This window comes from Aythya ferina, assembly GCF_964211825.1.
Source record: "Aythya ferina genome assembly, chromosome: 1".
Taxonomy (NCBI): Eukaryota; Metazoa; Chordata; class Aves; order Anseriformes; family Anatidae; genus Aythya; species Aythya ferina.
This window is the reverse complement of record NC_140296.1, coordinates 203594281-203609768: the sequence shown is the minus strand read 5'-3', so window position 1 is coordinate 203609768 and position 15488 is coordinate 203594281. Positions and strand designations below refer to the sequence as shown.

Here is a 15488-nt window from a genome sequence, read left to right as displayed (position 1 = left end):
ATTTTAAAGTTTTAAATTACTATTGTCAAAATCCAAGCCTGACGTGCTAATATTACATGAAAGGTGAGAACTGTTGCCTCAAAGAACCAGGAGCTGTGTAAAGAGCGATCCAAAGAGGGAGAGAGGCAGGTAAAAAACCTTGCCCGAGGTCGTGCAGCAGGTTGGTTGCAGGGCTGGGATTACACCCTATTGCCCTGCACTTGCAGCTGTGCAACCAAATCCAAATTCCTCGTGGAGGAGCTGCTTTTTATTTTGAGGGCAGGAGGTGGTGAGGGTTCTTAGCCTTCAACTTGAGACGCTGAAGCAAGTTCAGCTAAAGAAGAAAGTCGAATGATGCGCTGTCCTCACAGCACGTAGTGCAGAAAGAGGCCCTGAAGAAGACTTGGATTCATCCTATGTTAAATTTAAGGCAGTAATTTGTTAAATTAAAGATACTGGTTTTTTTTGTTTGTTTGTTTGTTTGTTTTTTTTTTCCAAAGTTTGTTAAAATGGAGTTAGGCTTTATGATGAGCTATTCCTTTAATTACCCAGAGCTCATGAAAATGACACCCTTTGTACTTCTGAAGCATATTTCCTGTGAGACAGAACCGTGATAAAAATAGTAAAATAGTAAATGGCTGTTGATTTTATAGAGGAGGTTGAGATAAGCCATGCATCTTGGCAGCTGCTGCAGGAATGTCAGCCACAGGACCAGGAGGCTGAAATTCTGGGTCCTGCTTACTCATCTCGAAACCATGCATCCTGCAAGTAGTTCTGCCTTCGTGTTACTCATGAGAAATGGGTGAGTTGCAGCTTACCTCAAGTTGTGAATTATTGATAATCTTTTAGAAGATGGAAAAAATGTTATTGCTGCTTCCATATCTGCCAGGAGATGCAGCAATAAGAGTATAGCACTTAAAATAGCTCTTTTAATTTTTTTTTTTCCCAGTATGAGAGCACCAACAAGCAGGCATGGCCAGCCGGAGTGGGCTGCGAAGTGATGCACCTCCAAAATCCACGAAATGCTTATATTTGACTTCTGGATCACATGGGAAATCACGAATGTTTATGATCTGTCAAAACAGGTCTTTCATTCCCCGTAATCTCACAGAATTGTAGAGTGATTGAGGTGGGAAGGGACCTCTGGGTCCTTCTGCTCCAACCCCCTGCACCTGCAGGGAAGTGTCTCCTGATGTCCAGAGGGAATTTCCTGTGCTCCAGGTTGTGTCTGTTGCCTCTTGTCCTGTCAGAGCAGCGCTGGAAGCAGTCTGCATCCACTGTCCTCATGCCTCCGTTAAGGTATTTATATACGTGGATGAGGTCTCCTCCGAGCTGTGCCTCCTCTAGGCTGCATTTTTGCAAGAGGAGGGCTGTGAAGATGCTCGGAGGGCTGGAGCCAGGCTGAGGGAGCTGGGGGTGCTCAGCCTGGAGAAGAGAAGGCTCTGGGGAGACCTCACAGCAGGCTGCCAGGGCCTGAAGGGGCTGCAGGAAAGCTGGAGAGGGACACTGTGTCAGGGGGTGTAGGGATAGGACAAGGGGGAATGGCTTTAAACTAAAAGAGGGGAGATTTTGGTTAGATGTAATGAGGAAATTCTTCACTCTCTGGGCGGTGAGGCCCTGGCCCATGCTGCCCAGAGGAGCTGTGGCTGCCCCATCCCTGGCAGTGCCCAAGGCCAGGCTGGATGGGGCTGGGGGCAGCCTGGGCTGGGGGGAGATGTCCCTGCCCATGGCAGGGGTGGCACTGGGTTTGCTCTGAGGTCCCTTCCAACCCAAACCAGTCTGGGATTCCGACTCCCCCTTGCTGAATCCATGCTCCTGATAATTTTCTTCTTTATGTTCCTGGAAATGGTTTCCAGGATGAGCTGCTCCAGAATTTTAGAAATAAATGTAAAAAATCTAAAAAATTGAAACTACAAGAGCATCCATACAGCTGAGGGCTGCCTGCAGATGCATCTACCACTGATGAAGAGATCCTGACCAGGTACAGGGCTGTAACCTTGCTCCTTTCCCAAATCAAGAGATGCTTCCGACTGAAGAGAGATGATTATGTTGCTTACAAGCACCCTCTGGTCCAAGAACTGCAGTGCTGTGTGGCAATGGCTGGGCTCCCTAGGGGAATGCATGCCTTCAGGTTGATGAGGCACTCATCCTTAGAAGAGGAATCAGGACTGATTGTGTTAGCAGTGCTCTCAGGCTGCTAATTTGCCATCAGCAGGGCAATGAGAACCTACAGCCTGTTTGCAACTAGGTTTGCATGCTGTTTTGAAAACTCCTGTGTTTTTTTCAGGTTGTTTGGCTTCCTAAATCCTCTATTTGTGTTCCCATACAGAAGGAGACCCTTCAGGAGAGACGGGCATCGTGGCAGGTTGTCACACCACCGCTTCTAGGTCCACCCACTGGCCAAACTCCAGCTCCTGCTCGGTGGCAGTCAGGATGTAAGTTCAGGCTTCTGCCCCGTGCCAGAGGAAAGAATTGAGCTTTTGTGAAATTCTGGGTCTGTCAGCCAGGAGCTTTGGCTTTCTGATGTGCTGAGCTGCGGAGGAGTTGGGTTTTTCATAGATGGGTTTGAGAATAGCTCCAGGGCTTGGGAATTTTTTTTGGTGCGTCCTATTGGCAAGACTTCTATTAAACGACTTTCCTCGCCCTGTGATGCTGAAGATTTTATTCTAGTTGCAGCTAAAGAGCAATCTCAGAGCCTTTATCACCTGATCAGTTTGGCTTATATGTGAAAGATCAGTATTTTTTCTCACTGCCCCAGGGCTTGCCCTGTGTGATTCACAGGCTGCCCTCTCCTTTGAAAACCTCCATGGGCCTTCGGAGATGTGAAGGCTTTGAGATTAGTTTGTGGGTTAAAACCATCAACAGGGAGGCATGGATGGCAGCAAGCACAGAGTGCTCAACCTCAGGAGCAAACACTTCTCACTGTTCCCGGGAGCTTTTCTCCTGTTGGAAATTCTCCCTTTGTTGAACTCTGGTCTCTCCAGCAGCCTGCTTTGTGTCACCCACCAGTGACTTTCCTAAAGACTGAAATAAAAACGGGCTCAGTACAAAATCAGTGTGATTCTTTCCCCTTACAGCATGTTCCTCCAGAGGACAGAAGAGACAACAACGCAGCAGAACAACAGACTGACCCTTGTATCTGCTCTGTGAATAATGGACTCTGCTCTCCGAGACTCCAACACTTGTTTCTCTTGAATCCTGCTCACCAGATCCAGATCTTTTGGAATTAAAACATAAACACTTTATCCTGTGCTTATTCATATTATGGTAGTGCCAGGGACAGGCTGCAGGCTAGCCTAGTGCAATATAATTGGGAGGAAGAAAAAAAAAAGGTTCTGCAGTATGTTGTTTGCACAACACCACTGATTTCTGATAATCTGTCCTGGAAACTTCTGCACAGCCCAGTGGGAGATGCTCAGGCAGCTCCTGGAAGGACACATGGTGCTTGACGGGGTGTTTAATAGATGAACCACATCTCTCTTTTGGCCCAAAGCTTAATTCCAGACACTTTTGGAATTCACCAGTTTAGTGGACAACTACAACTGCTTTTTTTTTCCTCAGTGTTGGCTTGCTGGAGAAAACACTGAGCTGAGGAGGGGAGTGCTGGTGCTGGGGGTAATGGATGAGATGCATTTGTGGGTATTTTGAGGTGCTGGTTGAGTAAGTGGTCTGTGAGAGAGGAGGCAGGTCTCATGGGAAGTCTGCTATCTGTGCCTGTTACGTGTTTGCAGAGTGAGTTTGGAAATGAACCTTTACCTCACAGAACTACAGTGACATTTTATGCATCGTAGAAGCTGACAGGATTTTTCAAGGATGCAAAAATTATCAAGTACGTGAGTTGCTTATAATGTCAGCCAGCTCCAGAGCCTACGGACCTTCACTGCTGGGCAGCTCTAGACTTTCTCATAGATATTTATGTCTTCTGTCAGGAGCAGTAACTGAGTCCTGCTCCTTTTTCCTCCTCACCAAAGGATCTGTAAACTCAAACTTTCTTTAAACAAGTGCTTAGGCTGGTAAGATTGCAGAAAGAGAAAGGCAGCCAGCAGGTAAGATGTGCTGCTTGCCTTCAATGTGCAGGGTGAATTCACTTGCTCTTTATTGCAATAAATCTCTGGTGTTACTCAAGTTGCAATTCATGAAGTTAGTGGTAAGGAGGAGAGAATTAAATAAAGTCTGTAGGGCTTTTAACTGCTGATAAAAGGGGGGCAAACCTAACATTTCCACTTCTATGTGCCTCAGGAGAGAGAAACATGACAAACTCTGTATGCCTGTGCTTGATACCTTACCCAAAATTATGCAGTCGCTCACAATAAATACGAATGTGATCCTGCAGTGAGTTGTCCTCTTTTAGTGATCTTGCTGTCTGTCTGGGTCAGGTGGCACTGGGCATTGCTCGTGTTTTTCTGTACCCAGGAGCAAACCCACAGCTTCCCACATCAGAAAGCAAAGCCCTACATGAATGGGGTGGGAAATGAACACTGGGGTGGAAAAGCTGAAGTGGAAGATCAGAGCAGATGAGACCCAAAGAAAACAAAGCAGTTAGTTGCAGAAGGGACAGCATGCACACTTGTGCAGGTTTTTCCTCTCATCTGCTTTTTCCAGTTTCCATTTCGTGCAGAGCTCATGATTGTGGCTTTCTGGCATTCCCTTTCGTTTCTTTTTGAGCATCAGTAAACTGGGAAATCCCAAAGCATGGCGTTCAGTGCTGCATTCCTCTCCTGTTAGTGCAGGAATGTGAGAGCAGAGCCTTAGGTCTGCTTCTGACAGCCCTGGCTGTGGTCCCTTTGCTGCTGGTCGCCATCCAGCATTAATACACCCCAAGCTCTTAGCCCTATAAATGTGGGCAGCAGGGGATGGGACCAGAGCTGTGCTCCCACCCCATTGTGCTTCTTGCACAGGACCACCCTGCTTTGGCAGGTGTGAAGGCTGGTGCTTGGCTGCTCATCTCCTGGCATTTGTAGCATCTCCAATAATATCTTTGGTTTACAAAATAAGCCAGAATAAGCCAGATGAAGTAGGTGCCAGGGATTTTGCAAGGAGGCTTTAAGCTGCACATGCTTTGCTTGCTGATAAATCACAAGAGAACCTCAGCAGTACAGAAAACAAGGTCTTTCCCAGGAAGATCCCTAACCCTTTTCTTGCCTCTCTTCTGCTTCTTATTCCTCCTGCAGGACAAATGCATTTTTCCCAAGGTGTTTTTTCAGCTCTTTACCACTTCATAGCCCTTTAGGTGTTTTTACTCTCCCAGTCTCTAAGGTGTGATCTCTGGTTTGAGAGCTCGCAGCAATGAAGTGCTCAGGAATCCATTCAGTCCTGCCAAGACAAAAGTCTTCAGCTCGTCAAAAATTTCTCCACCTTTTGCTGTGGGCAGAAAGCTGGGTAGCTTTTTTTTTGGATATTGCTGCTTCAGACTTGTAAAACTTGCATGGCAGCCAAGAACCCAAACTGAAATGATACCCTAGCAAAACAAGCAGTGCTCCTCCAGCACCTGCTCCTCATGTAAAGACACATACAGAAAATGGATGGGTTTCATGTTGTTTGAGAAGTCTGCTTAAACCACGGTTCAAGAGTTTGCTTCAAGCACAGATTTAAGAGGAGTGCTCCCTGCACTGAACCATTTTAAGCTCTGCACATCCTCCCATATAACGGAGTTGCTTCTGCAGATGCAGTCCCAAAAGTATCATGTTTCCCTGCTAGGGCTTGGCTTTGGGAAGAAATCAGGAATTTAGGGCTAAAAAGTTAAAAAAAAAAGGGAAGTCCTGATAACAAGGTCAGTGATCACAATTATATTTATATATTTTGTCTTCCATTTGCTTTCTGCCTGATCATTTCAAAGTGTTTTGCTTAGTTTCGTTTCTATGCAGTGGCTTGCCTTATTCATGGGCAAAGCCTGGTTGCTGATCTTAGTTTTTCCTGTGGTGCTTTTGGAGGCAAAGCTCAAAGAACAACAACAAAACCAGACCAACCAACCAACCAAAACCAAACAAACAAAGAAAAACACAGGAAGACTGAGAATAAAATCATTTTCATATTATAAAAATTGTGATGTTGACATTGATAAATACCAATACACACTTTTTTCTGATCTAAAAAATATATATATATATATTACTTTGTGGCATGGATTCACCTTGTAGGCTCACTAATCCTGGACTTTGTGCAAAGGAATTGATTATTTGTCACCCCAGATGCATCAGAGGAAGGATGTAGATGTTTTCTTTGAATGTGGCACTCCCTTCAGTGCCAGGAAGGTGTGTTGCAGCAGTTCAAAGCCATGGAAATCAATGGGAAGGTCCCTGGAGAGGCGAGGCTGGGTTTGCTGCATGGGAAGAGCACAATCACATTTAGGAACCTGCTGGAGCAGGCATCTGCAGGAAAGCCACTGAGGTATGTGTCTGACAGCGGGTGGTGCTGCTGCAGTAATTGCTGCATGCAGATCACTCATGGGAAATGCTGTCCACTGCCTTTCACCGCTCCAGGGCCTTTCTCTCCAAAACCCCAAAGCTGATTGCTGTGAGCAGAAGGGGAGACCAGGACCCAGAGCCGTGCGAGAGACCAAGAGCACCTTTTCCTAAGTCTCTGACCTGCATCTCTCTAATCCAATCTTGCCTTGACACCTTTATAGAGCACCTAGTCTTTGCGATATGAAGATGCCAGCTCTAATATTAGGCTAGCAAAAGTAATCTGTCTAGGTCAGGCTGCAGAGCACGTGGGGCCTGGCTGGAAAGTCTCCAAAAGCTGCTTTTTTCAAGTCCGTGCTGTGCCTTAAGCCCTGATGACCTGCCTGAGCTGCCTGCTGTCCGAGCAGAAACAGCATTGTCACTGCTAGTGAGAAGCCACAAGCCTCTCTGCAACTTTCCCTTCTGCTAAATTTGCAAGGCTGAAGCATCGGGTTTGTTATCAGCATGTGGGGAGAGCATGTGTGCAAAAAGTGGCTCGGTGCCATCTCTCTGACTGCTCCGTGGAGCTGGAGCAGGGGATAGTTAGCAAAAACCTTGGAAATGTGGGCACAGGCTGAAAATAGAGGGTTTGGGGTTATTCACAACACCCTGCTGGCCTGTGACTGGTCACTGCAGAGAGCTGGGAAAGATTTATTTAGGGTAACAGCAGCAGAAAAAAGCTGAGCAGTGGGATAAGGTCTGGGAGAGCAGCACCTTTGAGCAAGGTGTCATCCACGGGGTGAGGCCAGGGGCTGAGATCCTGCCCAGGGACTCCAGCATCTTATAAAAGGACAAAATGGGATTATGCAAGCAGGGCTGCTCATGTAAGCATGCCCTACAGTGCATCCAGCGCCAGCAATTATGAACACCCTTGCTTTTCTTGGGCTCGTGCCACGCAAGTAGTTTTCAGACATAAATATTTTAAACGAGCTGTTTGCGTTCTCGTTTGCTTGTAGCGTACAAACCTCACAGCAGAGGAGATCCCTGCCTCTGATTTGCAGCATGAAACAACCTCGTGGCTCCAGCCCAAGACAAGCACCCACATCCCTGGCATGCAGACGGCTGCTGCACATCATCTCACCGTGCCGCTGATGGGAAAGGGAGGTCAGCTCAATTCGGGTTTCCTGGCCGGGCAATCAGCGGTGGAAATATCCCTTCCTCCCTGTATGAGTTGTCTCCAATTCCCTTAGGTACGTGCAGAAATGCTGAGCAGCATGGCCTGGCAGCGCATCCCGTTTCTCATGCCCCTTGAAGCATGCAATATTGATGAAAAAGAGCAGTTTGGGGTTTTAGCAGGAGTTTGTCTGGAGCCTGGGCTGGATCCTCACCCCATTTTGTCTGCATGCGCTGCCCACCTGCCTGCAGACCTGCATGCAGTCAGCATCCCAACCAAACGCAGGCTTAAAACCTGGTATAAAGGTGAAAGGACTCCTTTCTGGGTTACCTTTAACTGAACAACCCCACTGAAATATCGATTGTCATTAAACCTTGCTGTTGTTTCCTGTAGAGGTCTGTTTTCCTACAGACCACATCTGGGAAAGGCGCTGGCACTCGCCAATGCTCCTCCCAACACGGGAACCTTGGGAAGATCTCAGAAGCCATCTAAACCATCCCTCGGCCCGAGGCAGGATCCGGGCTGGCTAGGACTGCTCCCAGAGGGTTCACCCAACCTGTTCCTAAAAGCCTGAGCGATGCCAAGCTGCCTTCTCTGCCCGTGCAGCCTGGTGCTTGTGCTCCACCGAGAGAAGAGTCGTCCTCGCCTCCCCAGCCTGAACCACGTGCTGCTCAGACTCATCTAAACCCATTCTTGGTACCACTTTCCATATGTATTTATTATTATTATTACTATTATTATTGTTATTCATGACATTTTATGTCATTCATGACATTTTATGCCATTCATCTTAGACCCCAGACAGCAATGCTGTTGAACAGTGGGTAAGGGATGGAGAATCCCAGTGTATCAGAAATCCTCAGACTATTTTTGAAGGCTTTCCTGTATATTTAAATTGCTCGGAACCACTTAGATGCCTGAGGTGCTTTCTGTGGGAAAACAACAATGGGATCTCATATAGAGGATGAGGCAACGAGATGCTCCTACTCCTACGATGGCCTCAGCTGGAGCTTGTAGGCTGCTTTCTAGAGATTGTTCATGGAGAAGCAGGAGACCAAGAATGGTCCTGTCTGAGAGCCTTCTAGCCTGATGCACAGAGCAAGGTGAGCAAATCCCAGTTAGCATCCAGGGGTTTTCTTCATTTTCAAATTGTTTTCTAGGGACCAGATTTGGTGGAGGGTGTAGCCAGGGAGCTGGAGGAGTGCAGCATGGTGAGTCAGGCTCCTGGTCCTGCTGGGGATGGAGCAGCAGAGCTGCTCCACAGCACACAGAGGAAACGAAGCCAACAAATGGAAGGAAATAAATAAATAAATAAAGGTTTTACCAGCAAGATGACAGCAAGTCGGCTGCAAGGAATAGCCAGGGCTTTGCGGTGCAAGAACAGTCTTCATCCAGCAGCCTCCTTCTGGGTAAAGCAAGGAGTGGAAGGAGCCTGAAAGACATGAGAGAGGCTCCACAGGCTGTGTGGAATTTTCCCAGCCTGTTTCCCTTTGCAGTTGCTAAATGTCCCAAGAAATTCCATTTTGGGGATTATTTCCCCTCCAAAAAAATATTTGCCCACCCAATATTGATCTTCAGCCCCACATGTCCTGCTGTATTTGCTGGGGCTGGGGCAGAAGCCAGCTGTCCCAACTGGTTCCAGTTGCTGGGGGAAAGGAAACCCAGCAGCCTGTGCCACCAAATCTTCCCTGCTTTTGTCCCCCCTGTTGTGCTGATGCTCAGGGACATCTCCATGTGCAGCAGCCATACCCAGAGTCTTGGGCTTGGACTTGTTTGTGCCAGGGGATGCTGAGAGGGGTATCTGAGCTTTTGGTGTCGGGAGCAGCTCCCGGTTTAGCCCAGCATCACTACACAGGTGATGGGATCGGTAATCTGTTGGTTTCGGATGGGCAGAGATGATGTGGGAGATAATTTTGGAGGTCAAAACACCATTATCCCATCTGCATCCACCCTATTCCACCTAGTTCTGTACAGGTCCTGCCAGGAAGAAAAGGAAAAAATGAAAGAGAGAGGGAAAGGGAAAGAAAATTGATAAAGAAAAGGAAGAGAAGGGAAGAGAAGGGAATAGAAAGGAAATAAAATTGAAAAAGAAAAGGAAGAGAAGGGAAAGAGAAGGGAAAGAGAAGGGAAAGAAGGGAAAGAGAAGGGAAAGGAAGAGAAGGGAAAGGAAGAGAAGGGAAAGGAAGAGAAGAGAAGAGAAGAGAAGAGAAGAGAAGAGAAGAGAAGAGAAGAGAAGAGAAGAGAAGAGAAGAGAAGAGAAGAGAAGAGAAGAGAAGAGAAGAGAAGAGAAGAGAAGAGAAGAGAAGAGAAGAGAAGAGAAGAGAAGAGAAGAGAAGAGAAGAGAAGAGAAGAGAAGAGAAGAGAAGAGAAGAGAAGAGAGAAGAGAAGAGAAGAGAAGAGAAGAGAAGAGAAGAGAAGAGAAGAGAAGAGAAGAGAAGAGAAGAGAAGAGAAGAGAAGAGAAGAGAAGAGAAGAGAAGAGAAGAGAAGAGAAGAGAAGAGAAGAGAAGAGAAGAGAAGAGAAGAGAAGAGGAGAATCTTCCCTCCCAGCCCTGCAGTCTCCGGGGTGCCAAGGGTTAAAGCTGCCAAACCCCACGAACTTCCTCCTTTCCGCAGCGCCTGCCCCCAAATGACGACGCTTTCTGCCCAAATATGTCCGTTTCCTTCTGAAGAAGGAGAAAGCAGAGGAAGAAGGGCAATAAAACGAGAAACGGAGCCGGACATCGCGCCCCAGCGCAGCCCTGCCTCCTCCCGCCCATGCCGTTCCGCAAAGGTAGGGGCTGGGTGATGGGGGGCAGGGGGTGGCAGCACCCTAGGGTGCTCCCCCCCGGCCCGGGGAGGGGAGCAGGGAGGGCACTGGGGTGTCCCCGGGGCCTCCTTGCAGTGGTGAGAAAAGGGGGCGCCGGGTTTTGCTGCGTCTCCTGTTTTCGTGTTGTGATGGGGCGCAGGGATGCTGTGATGGGGTGGGAGAAAGGCAGGCTGTGTCCTCTTGGTTGTGGGGTTTTTCTTTCTCATTGCTATAGGGGAATAAGTCAGCTCTGGGTGGTGGAAGGGAGGAGAGGGGAGGAGGAAGGTTTCCGTGCTGTGTTTTGGGGGATGAAGGCTGAGAATGGCAACTTGACCGCATTGTGTGGGTCCTTGGGGGAGATGCTCAGCCCGAGGAGCCGTGCTGGTGGGCAACTGGGAGAAGAAAGGCTTTCAGGAGGGTCATCCCACCTGGGCAGCCCACTGTCACACCGTGCTGCTCCCCAATGCCCACATCACCTCTTTTTTTTTTTTTTTTTTTTTTTTTTCCATGAAACCCCATCCCAGCAAGCAGAGCAGTCTTGCCCTTCCCCAGCTTGGCAGCGTGGGGCAAGGAGGACCCAGCCTTGGGTCCCCAAAGCCCGGGTGGCCGCGTTTGCTGCCCCAAGGATGGGTGGATGAGCTTCCCATCCTCCCCAGGGCTGCTGCAAACCGGAGGCCTTCACGTCACCTCCTCCTCCTCATCACGGCATGTCCCATCGGGGGATCGAGGTGGGGATGCTCTGGGTGGCTCCTTGTTCCAGGAGCTCTACGGGGAGGAGAAACTCAGGGGAGAGAAGTCTTCCCCAGCAGGCACAAGGGCAGGGGGAGGTCGAAACGTGCAAGGATGTGGGGAGAAGATGCTCCTCGGCCTCTCACCCAGACACCTTGCTGGAGTAGATGTCTCCAAACTGGGGTGCAGCTGGTGCTGTGCTGGGACAGAGGGTACCACCACGGGGATCCTAAACCCTGAGGTTAGTGGGGCATGCAAGGGCATCAGGGGAGGAAATGGGGCTTTGGAAGAGGCAGCTGGGCTGGGTTTTTCTACCTTCTCCCTCTTGTGGGGAGGATGGTTTGGGCGTGTGGTGGTTTGCCTGCAGCCGTGTTCGCTGCGCGCCTGGTCCCCGGCGCGGAGATTTATGTCAGATGTAAGGCTCAGTGAAAAACGATGTGGTTCACACCCTCGCATCCTGACAGCACAGCAGGTTTCGGGTCCTGATTTAATTTTAGGTGATAAATGGTTTCCTTTAGAGAGGAGGGAGAGAGTGGGTGGTGGGCAGTAGGAGGAAAGCCAAGCACGTCAGGCTTTAAAAGCATGGAGAGCGAAGGGGAGCCTCCCGTGTTGAAGGGCAGCTGTGTCCTGCCGTGTTCTCAGCCTTGTTCCCAATAACAGAAACCCCACACAGATCTCCAGCCCTTGGGGACACGTGGTGGGGCTGCAGGAATGAGGCTTTATTTCCTCGTGGTCCTTCCCTGCATGCCTGAATTGGGGAGGACCAATTTATCGTGGCACGGCACCACACTCGCTGTCACCGCTAGGTCCTGGGGGCACTGCAAGTCCTCGTCACCCTGCTGCGAGCAGTTCGGTCCTGTACCTACCTCGTGGTCTCTGTCTCAGCCACAGCTCCTCTACAAACCTCCTCTAGAGGTCAACCTTGAAACGCCAGAGCAGCTGCCAGCAGCTTGCAGCTCCTCCAGGAGGACCTCAGGCAGGTCCAGCACAGCTCAGAGGCTGGTGTGGATGGGGTTGGTCCAGCTCCTTGAGCCGAGATGATGAGCTCGTGCTGAAGAGCCTCCCAAGGACCTCTTCTTCTTGCAGATGGAGGCTGCACGGCTCGCTGAGACCATTTTGACCTGTGGGAGTTTGGATGAGAGCAGGGGGAAATGGGGACTCCAGCCAGCTTGGCCAGGAGGCTGAGCGATTCCTTTGGGAGCCTTTTTGGGGCAGCACCTCACCCCAGGGCTCTCTCCGAGCATCTGCAAAGAGGAGGCTGTGCCTGGAGGCTGCTGCTCTGCAAATCCCAGGTAGCCTGAGGCACATGGAGCCTTCAGGGCTTTTCCTGGGGAGGCTCTGAGCCATCCTTGCATCCTCTGCGTGTAGAAACGGAGCATCCTGTGGGCCTAAAATGCAAACTCCCCCCTAGCTCTGCTGCCTTTTTGCTTCTTGTGGTTTTGGCATCGCTTTGCTGGGTCTCCCTGACAAATCTGTGCTGAATTCCTGGGTGTCCTGGCTCTGCTCTGCCTCCTTGCACTGCAGGCACTGCAGGCAGTGGCATCGCCCCGGGGTCTGCGGTTCCTGCCCGCAGCAGCTGCCGTTCAGCCAACCTCAAGGCTCTTTTGGCAGCTTCAGGTAATGGGGAAAGTGTTTCTGGCGGGGGAAAGCGTTTCTGGCAGGGATGCTCGAGGACAATTAGAAGGGACAGGCTCGGGGCAGGAGCTGATTTCTTACAGCATCCAGCTACAACGTGCTGGAGAAAGTCCCCTTCTTGGGTGCTGGCAAACCCCAGCCAAGGGAGCTCCCAGCTAAAACGCCCTGCCCCTGGCCCGAAAAACACAATTTAATTACTGATGTTGGGAAGAGTGGGAGAGTGCAGGTGATGAGCAGAGAGGATCGTGGCAGAGAACAGGGCATTTGTCATCTGTCAAAGGACAAATGAGTTGGACAGGGAGACCTGCTGGGATTGCTGGTCCTCAGGGCACGTTAGTGCTGGATTAGGGGCCACGGGGAGAGAGCTGGTGGTGCTGAGCATGTTGTCTGTGCAGGAAGAGCTGATAGCAAGCTGGAGATTAGCAGAGCCATGGGTGTGATGGACCTGCTGACCAGGGTTGGAGGACACCCTGTCTCCAGACAGGGCTGCTGGGTGTGTTTTGGGGAAATCCCCTGGGGAGCGTGCCCTGTGGCACGCACGGAGTGGTTTGTTACCACACGGTGTCTGGGGCAGGAGAGGAAGGAGGGAAGAAGGGAGAAGGGGAGGAGGGAGGAGGAGAGGAAGGAGAGATGCTGGAAAATGCACAAATGGGTGGGTCTGGGGGCTCCTGTGGGGTCTGTGGCCGAAACCTGAGCGCTGTCCCTTATCAGCAGGGCTGGCAGCAGGAAGGGAAGCAGTGCCCTGTGATTGCTGCGCACATGAGTTGGGTTAAACATCTCTTCCCTGGGCTGAGAGTGGTCTGGAGGGCGTCCTTGCATGTATTACATGGGGCCAGATAGGTCTCACCTTGCTTAACACCCTGGAGTAAGGTCTTCATCATGGGCCAGGCATCCAGGTCCCCCCTGGAGGCAACAAGACCAGAGGAGGGGTGGTGATGGTGGATGGGGTTGACATCCCTAAGGGGACCTCTCCATCTCCAGTGGCCACAAGGACAGCCAGGTGCTTGGCTTCATGCTGGCAGCACGTGGCTGAGATGGATCCAGCCAGAGCCCTGACCTGGCTCCTTCCTCCCTACATCACACCAACCTCCTGGACCGATCCATTCCCCATCACCCGAGCTGTCTGGAGATCTTGGGGACTGTGACAAAACCCCCAAATTCAGCCCTGGGGCCACTTGTAGGGCAGAGACCTGCTCTGCAAAGAGCCCCACGGTGTGCTGCACCTACTGACCCCGCTACAGGTGTGCTGGGTGTCCCACAGCACCTCCAAACAGGTGCTGGAGCCCTGGTTTGCAGTGTCCCCTCTGGGGGGACACGGATGTCTTCTGGCCCTATTTCTGCTCATTGAGGTCACGGAAGCTCTTTGAGTGGTCGGAGGGAGCAGAGGAGCTTTTGGCACACGAGTACGAAGGGAACGGTCAGTCCAGTGCCACATCCTGCTGCTATTTTTGCTCTGCATCCCTTTATTGCACTCTTCCCTTAAATCACAACCCGTGTGTGTGTGTGTTCAGGTGGTAACACACCCTGCTGCAGGCATTTCCAGGGCGATTCCAGCTCAGGGCGGAGATGTGCTTTTATGCAGGTTCCTGGTCCTTAAGCAAGTGTTTTCTCCCCCCTTTCTGCTGCTTTCTGTCTTGCTGGGAATGCCTCACAGCTCCGCACACTGCTGGGTTTGCTGCTCACGTCAGCTCTCGCTCCTCTCTTCTCTGCTTTCCTGGCACTCCTCGGCGTTTCGGCTCAAAGAGGGATTTCCGAGCATCAGTGAATTGCTCCTCCGGGTGACGCGGCTCAAGCGAAGCAGGAGGGAGCTGCTGGGGGTGGTCTGAGTGTCCCAAACCTCTTGTGGTGTCCGTCCTGGTGTCCGTGCCCGTGTGGGCGTCTGCTCGCAGCCGTCTGCTCAAAGGGCAGGCAGGAAATGTGCCGTGGAGCTGTCTCTGGTTTCCCTGACTCACCGGCTCGTGCTTTCCTTAAACCATTACCTTGTTTTCAGCCATCATCTTTTCCTGGAAGCCTTGAACCTCCCTCGTGTCCCGCTTTCCCCCCGGACTGTGCTTCTTGCCGGGGTGATTTCCTTGTGGCTCTTGGTTTAATTTGAGCTCCTTTCGCCTGGCTGGCTTCTGGAGCAAAAACATGAGCAAATGACCCAAACTCACAGGTGTCTGTGCCCACATCCCATCCATTCGAGCACGTCCCTGCTCTCCTCAGCTGTAATAAAGCACTCGATGAGTATGACCTCTCCACCGTCTTTGTGACATTACACTTTCTTTAGCTTTTATAACATTAATTAAGAGCTTTTAATGGGTTTAAGAAGTTACCATGTCCAGGGGTTGTGCTGTAGCTGGACCCACTGCCCAGCTTTAAATGGGGGCAGGAGGCTTAGAGTTGTTTCGGGGGAGCTGTGATGTCCAGTGGGGATTTTGGGGACCCAGAAACCAGACGGTGCATTAAGCGGGTCATCAGAGCCTCTCAGACTTCCTGAATCTGGGAGTTGAAACCACGTAAAGATGCAATTCCTGATAGCATTTCCTAAGCTGGGAGCAGGCAGACGTGCCTCCAACCTGCCTTCCCAGGGCCAGACACCCAGCAGGCAGCTCGGGCTGCTGGAGGAACCCTCAAAAAACCCTCCCCTTGGTCTCCAGCCTCCCTCCTGCATGGATGGAGGGCTCTCCTATGCCATATTTACATGATGAACAAGCATTGACACAACCCAACTGCATTTCACGCATGCCACCAGCTGAACACCCTGCTCAGTGACCACCTCATGTTAAAAAAAAACCACCTGGGCATGCCTCACCCCTTCCTAAC

At 50.6% G+C, this 15488-nt stretch overlaps 1 protein-coding gene and 1 long non-coding RNA gene across 2 annotated transcripts in view; both read left to right on the top strand.

The window, feature by feature from the left end:
* Window positions 1-1194: 1194 nt before the first annotated feature.
* LOC311435745 lies at window positions 1195-3174 on the top strand. Its single transcript, XR_014692350.1, has 3 exons — window positions 1195-1278; window positions 2309-2414; window positions 3057-3174. It is a non-coding gene; the product is annotated as an uncharacterized lncRNA (long non-coding RNA).
* Window positions 3175-10230: 7056 nt separating this feature from the next.
* Window positions 10231-15488, top strand: part of PFKFB3 (6-phosphofructo-2-kinase/fructose-2,6-biphosphatase 3) — a 39507-nt gene continuing 34249 nt past the window's right edge. Inside the window, exon 1 of the mRNA XM_084505572.1 lies at window positions 10231-10304. The gene's annotated coding sequence lies outside the window, so the exon portion shown is untranslated. The remainder of the gene's footprint in view (window positions 10305-15488) is intronic.